Source organism: Eschrichtius robustus, chromosome 12 (assembly GCF_028021215.1).
Source record: "Eschrichtius robustus isolate mEscRob2 chromosome 12, mEscRob2.pri, whole genome shotgun sequence".
NCBI classification, from domain to species: Eukaryota; Metazoa; Chordata; class Mammalia; order Artiodactyla; family Eschrichtiidae; genus Eschrichtius; species Eschrichtius robustus.
The window spans coordinates 3,744,968-3,753,788 of NC_090835.1; the positions used below are offsets into that span (position 1 = coordinate 3,744,968).

Below are 8,821 nucleotides of genomic sequence, written 5' to 3' on the forward strand. Positions count from 1 at the left end.
GCCTGGAGGGGATGCCCAGCACTTCCTGAACTGGGAAATCTGAGCGCTGCTGGACACATGGCAAGAAATTAGGTTAAAGCAGGAATAATCAGCTCATTAACCCCCTTGCTAGACTCCACACACACACAGAGCCTGCCTCAGGGCGACGCTGCCTACTGTCGCTGTCTGCCTGGATCTGGGTGGAACAGTACAAGTGAGATATTTTATTTATGGGTCGTGCATATTTATTAGGAAGAAGTAAATAAATTAGCTGCTTGCCATCTGCAACCACCAGCCCACATTAAGTTCCCTCCCTCCTCCTCCGCCTCGGGTGGGGCCACACCAGCAAAGTCCAGGTCCTGTAAAGAAGGGGCTCCTTTCTAGTAAGGTTTTTCTCCAGAGTTTGAGCAGCCCTAGAATTACAATTTTTCTGAAAAGAAACTGATATTGGGTACTACTCTAGGCCATTTGCCAATAGCTGATCCTCCCATCAAGCCTGGGAGGTGGGCATACTGTAATCCTCATTTTAAAGATGAAGACATGGAGGCTCAGAGAGGTCAGGTCACTTGTCCAGGGTGACACAGCAAACGAGTGGAGGAGCTGAGCTCAAGTCAGGGGAGGCTGAAAGACTTCTGCAACGTACTGGGGAGAAAGGCTGGACCAGGAGGCAATTATATTCTGGTTCTGTTGCTAGTTGCTGTGGGGTCCAGCCTGGTCCCTTAACTCTCCTGGCCCTTCTCTGTTGAACGGGAAAATGAAACACAATAGGACAGACTTCACATGGGGGAAAGGCAAATCGCCCCCCCGTTGAAAACCTGAGTGGCCTTCAAGCACACCACAGAGGCTCCTGACTCCGCCCCCCCTTAAAGGGGCCAGACAGCCCCCCACACCTGCCCCAGACTTGCTGTACAGCTCTGGGCACATCAGTGAACCTCTCAGAGCCTCAGTGTTCTCCTCTGTAAAATGGAAAAACAACTGGGTTGGGGAGGGCACAGGCTGTGGGGAAGAGGATCTCATGGATACGGAAAGCCTCGTAGGTCTGGTGGAGGCAGGCAGCAGGCTGGGGCCCAGGACAGAGGGGCAGGAGGGAACCCAGAATGCCTGATGGTGCTCCAGAGCCCAGAGACGGGCTGTGACTTGCCCAGGGCCACACAGCGATCACAGCCATGGGGAGTCTCAGACCATCTGCCTCCCAGGCTGCGGAGACAGCCCTGGGCACTGAGCCCAGCACCATCCAAGCTCAGCCTGGATCTGAATGTTTTATGAAGCGCCATAAATCTCTCCAGAATCACTCCTGCCCGCAGCCCGCAAGCCCTGCCTCACTGCCACTGCCTCTGCCTCTGCCTGCCTGCAGGCCCTTTTCATTAAATTAAGTGCAGAATCCAATGCAATTGCTTTTGGTTTTCCCAGAGCGGCCACCTGCCACCTCCCTCCAGGGTGCCCGCAGGGCCAGGGCTGCTGCAGGGCGCTCACACATACCCTCACAGACAGTATAGAGATTTCTGGATAAAAAATAATTTTTTAAGATGTTTGATTTAGTATCTTTACAGCTGACATTAGTGAGCCCCCACTAGGTGCCAGCACAGCCCCCTGAAAGCCCCAGGAGGCAGAATCGGCCCAATTCACACAGAGGGACAGTTCAGAGCAAACACAGGCCCACGGGGTCCCCAGTTCCTGGACCAAGGGAGTTAGGGGGTAGGGAGCTGCAGATGTGCAAAGCCAGCTCATCCTAGGGCCACTGTCAGAGAGAACAGGTGTGAGATGCAGCAGGAAGGAAACAGGTCAGACTCGAAGGAGGCCAGACGGCAACCCTGGTGCACTCTGCATCGAGCAAGTCTCAGCCCCCCGACTCCTTCACGAGGAGGGAACAACAGTAACAGCAGTTGTTCAACTGGGCACATAATGTGGGCCAGGCCCTGCAAAGGCTTCCCAGGACTCTCCGAAGAAATCCAGACTCCTCCCCTCGGCCTGCGGCGCCCTTCTGAGCCCTCCGGCCTCACCCCACTCCACTCTCCTGCACGCTGGCCTCCATTCCTCAAACACACCAGGCACATTCCTGCCCCAGGGCCTCTCCCAGCTCTTCCCTCTGCCTGCAGAGCTTCTCTCCCAGGTCTTCCCTTGGCTGGTCCCAGCACAAATGTCATCTCCTTCAGAAGGCCCTCCTTGACCACCTCGTCACCCTTTATCATCTCATCCCATCTCCTTGTCTTCCTTTGCTTCTGTGAACTCTTATTTATTTGTTCACCTATTCATGGCCCACCGCCCCGGCTCCGGCTCCGTAAGGACAAAGACTGTCTCATTCGCTGCTGTAGCCCCAGCACTTAAGAGCAGTGACCAGCACCTAACAGGTCGCGGTTAAACAACTGAAGAATGAATGAAAGCATGGAAGGAAGGAATCAGCCCACGTGGGGTCTGGTGCCGGGGCCAGGACACAGGCAGGAGGGAGGCAGCAAATGCCTGGGGTCCTGAAAGATGACGACAGCCCCTTCCCTGCCCCCACCCCTCAAGGTTAGTTCCCTGAATCCAAGGTGCTCAGGGGAGGGGGTGGCTTCCCAGAGGGAGCAGGGAGACCTCATGGGATACAGAGAGGGAGAAATGGTCTAGAACATGAGGAATCGCAACACTCCAGGAGATTATGTAGCCATTAAAAATGACAAGTGTGAGAAATAACATCTGCAGAGGAAAAAGCCCAAGCAGAACTGCCTTACAGGCTGATGACAACCACAAGTAAGCTGAGTCTCACTGCGCCTCAGCAAAATGCTGGAAACAACTTTGTTATCCAACTTGCAGGGGAGAGGAGCAGGTAAATAAACTATGCCCCATACAGCCCCTCGACGGGGCATTCTGCAGCTAGAATAATCCAGGGAGATGCTGACCCTATAAAGCTAAGTGAAGAAAAAGCAAAACATAAAATGGTATATGTCATAGGATCTAAACAAAAATAGACAGTGGAAAAAAGACTGGAAGGAAATGCACCAAAGCGTCCCTGGATAGTGAGTTGATAGAGGATGATTTTAGTATTCTTCTTGGTCTCTATCCTTCTTTTCAAAATGGTCTACATTTAACAATAATTGCATGCTTAATCAGGGAGAAAGTAACTCAATTTAAAAGGATACCCTTATTATTATTTTTTAATGATAGCAAGAGGCCAGAGGAGTGTGTACTTATCAGTGCTGCACGGGGTGGGGGGCTCTGTAATGTCTTTTTTTTAATTGATATTGCTGTGTTTAATTATTTTAAATAGTTTGAGTGCCCAACAAACATTTTACCGGATTTCTTTTTTGGAAATATAGACAAAGGAAGAACCAGGAAACTGGTCAACAGAAGGGTCAGGAGGCCAGTCCCAGCTCAGTGACCAAGTGGGGCCTTCTCCCCTCTGGGCCTCAGTCTCCTGGTCTGTAGAATGGGGTTAACCATCTTTGCCTCCCATTGTTGCTATAGGATCCAGGCCTCTAGAGAAGTGGTGTGCCCGCGCCCAGCACTTAGCAGATGCTCAGTAAATGCTGGTGCCCTCTGCCCTCCAAGCAAGCGAGACCCCAGCCAGGGTCCTCCCTACTGCTACACTCCCATCAGGTAGGCAGGGAGTGGTCCCCAAACCCTTTTGATCTTGCACTCCCACCTATAGAAAATGTTTGTACATTCCTCTGCAGTAACATATGCATATTATTTATGTAATACCCATGCTTCACTATATCTGTGTATCACATCATACAATACACAGACATAGAAAAAATTAAATTGTGATAAAACATAAATGTAAAGCAAAACTCTCAATATTTTTTCCATCTTCCTTCTCAAGAAATGTCCTGGGTGTGGCAGCCACACCCCGCTGTGGGGACCACTAGCTGAACCTGTGAGCTCCTGCAGGGCAGAGGTCACCGAGGGCTCAAGCAGCAAATTGTCCCAGCAAATTGTTGATGCTCACTCAAGAGCAGTTTGGAGGGAGGTTCAGGCTGGTTTACATTTGAAAGAAACAAAACAACTGCAAAAAGTAAATCACTCAAACCAGAATCTGACCCCTCCAACCAAGAACCCGAGAGAGCTGGACCAGGTAATCTCTGAGGGGGGTCCTTCCTGCTGTCCCCAGGCATCACCCCCCCTCCCAGCCCCTCCCCACCCACTTGAGGGAGGTGGAGGCCACAGTGATTTACACCCTCCTAGGGCCCAGCCTCACTATAAAATACAGCTGCCCTCCAGGACTCCTGCCAACCCAGAGCCAGCTGCCCATAAACCCCAGACGTAAATCTCGAGACCCAGTTCTGTCAGGACAGAAGGCAGACAGTAAATTCATAGCTCCAGGGCCTCTGGCAGCAGACCCTCCTGGGAGAATTCATTTTTCACCCTAGGATAAATTACCCTTGCTGGAGGGGAAGAGGTGAAGAATTTGTTTATTCGGTTGAAAAAATGGTTGTTTGAAGGGCACCCCCATGGGGCTCCCCAACGGGGCTGCCAGCTCCCAGGGCTATGCAGCCAGATGCCTCCAGGACAGGGGTCTCTCGGCAGGCCCCTCCCACTCAGCGCCCTAAAACGCATTCCTGCACATCCCCCAGCTCAGTGAAAGATACCAGCATAACCCCCCAGGCCCTGAGGAATCCCAGTCAGGAAACCCTGAGTGTCACCAGGTCGGCCAGGTCCCCCGCATGGTCCTCTGCCATGTCTGGCCTATTCCGCTGCCTGCTTCCCTCTCCTTGGGGCTTCAGCCTCCACCCTGCTGGACAGACAGGCCTGAGGCCAAACCACAGCCACTACCTATCTAGCTTGGGGACCTTGAACAAGTAGAACCACCTCAAATCTTGATCTTTTTTGTAAAATCACACAAATTCCCTACGGGAGTATAAGTCAGAACAGCCATTTTGGAAAGCTGCGTGGCCTCGGGGCTGGGAGTGATCTATTTCTCATCCCCAGTCAGATGTATCACTGATCGCTTTATGTTGATCTTTTAAAAGTACCAACGTTTGAGTCACTCTTCTTTGTGCCCAATATATCTCCTAATAAAAGAGCAAAGTGCAGAAATGCATGGTAGCAGGCCACCACTTGTGTAAAACAAGGGGAAAGAATAGGAATGTATAGTTGCTTATTATGCATAGAAGAAACTTCTAGAGGGATACGCTAGAAACAGATGATGGTGTTTACCTCCTGTGGGAGAGGCGGGGACTTGGCAAACAGAAGACAGACGCTGGAGAATGACTCTTCTTTTTTTTTTTTTTATCTGAACCATGTGACCCTTGAGTTCTCACGCCAGTCCCCTATTGATGGACAGCTGGTTTACGCCCTTTGGTTTTCTTCATTAACACTGCAATGAACGTCCTTATCCACTTTGTTTTATGCATCTATGTTAGATTTGTCTCGAGAATACTTAGAAAAGGGATGGCTGGCTCAAAGGATGTGAGCACTTTCCATATTGACAAGTAACTGTCAAACTGGCCCCCAAAATGATCCTACCTGCTTGTTGCATATGTCAATCTCCACTCCCCCACGGTCTCACCAACAGTAGACGCTACTCATTTTTTCATTTCCCCTCAAAATTGATATTGTGCTGTTGTTTCTATGAGCATTTTCCTAATGCTAACAGAATCATCCCCTGAGATGGTGAGGTTGACCATCTTTTCATTCACTTTCTGGCCATTTGTGTTTCTTCATCTAGTAACTTCGTGCTTGCATCCGTTACATCCTCCTAGACTGCTTATCTTTTCTTATTGATTTGCAGACCTCCTTGCACTCTGGATACTATTCTTTATCAGGGGTATATGTTTTAAAGACTTTTCCTCCCGGTCTGTGGCTTGTCTTTGAACCTTGTGAATGGTTTCCTTGGTCATAGAGAAGTTTCACATTTTTATGTGGTCCAATCTCTCCATTCTTTCTCTCATGGCATCTGCTTTTGGAGCTTCTATTTCCTCATCTGCTAACCTGGCCTTGCAGGGTTGATGCAAGGAGTGAATAAGGCATCCAGCAATGCTGATCAAATGCTCCTAAAAATGACAAGGATAGTCATTTGGGGGGGATCTCCCTGCCTCACCCTGCCTCCCAGCCCCCTCGCAGCCAGCAGGAGCTTTTCGAAGATAATCACTCTCCTGCTTCAAACCTTTCAGCTACCTAAAGAAATGATGCTTAAACTCCTTTAGTGGGTGAGTTCAAGGTCTCACGCACTGGGCAGGTGCGTGAATGTGTTATCGGTTGGATGGGGGCTGTGGTGACCACGCTCCACAAGGAACAGCAGAAACGCAAGCCCAGGGTTGCCAGATCCTCTGAAGAAAGCTGCACATCTGTTTTTCCTATGTGAAATCTCCCCCTGCCTTCTCCCACACACACTTAAAATTCAATGGCAACTAACTTTTTTAAGCCACTGCCAGCGACAAGCGAGGTCTATTTATGAGTTGTATGTGGCCATCTCTACCCTCACAATCTAGCCCCAACCCACCATTCCCAAATTGTGCCCCACTCCCCGCACGTACATATACCTCATGCAGCTGACATGCAAGCCACACTGCACAGCTGTGGACACAGCATGTTTTTTTGAACTCTGTTGTGCACATGCTGCTCTCTTGGCCTGAAATGCCCTTCCCTGCTCCTTTCCTTCCTGGACAACTCACCATTGCTCTTTGAAACTCAAGTCAGATGTCAACTTCAATTCCCCAACCCAGACAGAATTCCATGCTCCTTCCTTGAGCACCCCATCACTCATGACTCTTGGGACCGGAATTCCAAAGGAAGCAACCTGGGGTCGCAGACAGAGCCCTGGCTCGGGAGAAAGACATTCCTGGGATGAAATTCCTGCTCTGCCACATCCCAGCAGTGCATTCTCGGGCAAGTGACTTCACCTCTCTGTGCTTCAGGTGCCCAACTGTGAGACAGAGATAATGAGCCCTATACGTGGTTGGGTTTCTGGGAAGAGAAAATGAAATGGTAGAAGAGAATGACACGGCACATAGTAGGGACTTAATAATAGTTTGCAGAGTGAAAGAATAAACTTTAAAAACGAACAAATAGTGCTCGCTTCGGCAGCACATATACTAAAATTGGAACGATACAGAGAAGATTAGCATGGCCCCTGCACAAGGATGACACACAAATTTGTGAAGCGTTCCATATTTAAAAAAAAAAAACGAACAAATATTTCCTCAGAATGCTCTGAACTCAGCACATGGAAAAATTAGCTAATTTTCTGGAACGGAGCCTGGGGGTTATCTAAACTCCTGTGCCTGCCCTTTATTGCCATCTCCTGATTTCAGAGAAGGCCGTGGACCACCTACCCCTCAGTGGCATGCACTCTGAGGAGCCATTCAAGGCCAAGGACTGCAGAGGAGTGAGTCCCTGGAGTGTAAACTGAGGCAGACCAGCCAAAGGAAGAAGGGTGGGCACATCCAAGCCCCTGGTGTTTGGGAAGCACAGCAAGAGGCAGCAGCCCACAGGGCTCAGCCCCACATCTGTATGCTCCGTGAGATCAGAGGCCTTCTTGGTCTTCAGTACTGTGTGCTCACGTCTGGCATACAATAGGTGCTCAAAAAATGTCTGCTAATTGAATGGATTATTAATTAAATAATACAAATAAGGATGCTTTGCAAAGCATAAACTGCCGTACAAATGCAGTTCCCCGTGAGCGGGGTCCCTGCCGCCTCCACACTCAGGCCTGTGCTGGCCTGCTCCCAGGTTGGCGTCCCTGGGCTGGTTACTGCAGACCCACAGATGGATGGGATGGGGTTTCTGCCCCATGGAGCTCTGAATCTAGCGGAGGAGACAGATGAACAAACACACAGTTATGCTCCAACAGGAGAGGGGCAAGGACAAGAACATGGTGGGAGACAGGGGGAGGGGGCAACAGGAAGCTTCACCTTGGCCTGGTCTCAGATCGGAACTAGAGGAAACGATATTTGCTGGGTGAAGAAGAGGGCAGGGGAGAGGCACTCCAGGCAGAGGCAGCAGCCTGAGCAAAGGCTCAGAGGTGGGGCAGAGCAAGGTCTGTGCACAATTAAGGAGGAAAGAAAGGTTACTGCAGCCAGATCCCAAAGGGCTTTGAATATCAGAGGTCTCCAGCTTCAAAGGGAGTGTCGTTTGACCCGTCAGAGTGCGTTTGAATTGGTGTTCAGCATTTTAAAGTTGGGAGGTAGTACGTCAAACTCTGGTTTTTTAGTTTTTCTAGAAAAAAATCAGAAGATCTGGTGGGCTGAGCCAGGGCTCCTATAAAGTCTAACTCTCTGGTTCAACTTTGTCCCCCAGGTCCATTTCACTCCCTTTGCCCACAAATATTTACTCAGCAACTACTACGTGTCAGGCAGTGTGCTAGTTCCTGAGGATACAATGAAGAATAAGACAGGCATAGTCATGGCCCTCATGGTACTTACATATTGGTGGGAGAGAAAGGCAATAAACAAGAACATAACATAAGGTCAGGCAGTACAAAGAGCTGGGAAGGAAAAGAAAGTTACAGGACTAAAGGGTGCAATTTTAGATGGGATGGCCGGGAAGGCCTCTGTGAGGAGGAGACAGTTGTGCAGATCTAAGTGTAGTGAGTGAACCATGCCCATATAAGGTGAAAGATCAACCCAGAAAAAGGAACAGCGAGTACAAAGGCCCTGCGGCCTCCTTCATCTTTTGGGTCACTTGCCTTGCCCCTTTAAGCATTTAAGTGTGAGACCCCTACTCTAGGTAATGGAGCATAATGGGTAACGGGTAAGCAGGTGTAAACCACCCCCAGATGCGTGTATCAGATAAAACACTTCTGCCCCGTGGTGAGGGAGGCATGGGAAATAGGAATATGGGTGGAAGGCATTGTATGGTTTTTTTTCCCGTTGGAAAAAAGTAATAGGATGACAAGGAAAAGGCAGAGAAGGTTCATCGTACATGG

General features: G+C 49.7%; 1 non-coding gene across 1 annotated transcript; it reads left to right on the plus strand.

The window, feature by feature from the left end:
- Positions 1 to 6,965: 6,965 nt before the first annotated feature.
- On the plus strand, positions 6,966 to 7,072 carry LOC137774345 (U6 spliceosomal RNA). The gene has a single exon (XR_011075866.1). It is a non-coding gene; the product is annotated as a U6 spliceosomal RNA (small nuclear RNA).
- The last annotated feature ends 1,749 nt before the right edge of the window (positions 7,073 to 8,821 follow it).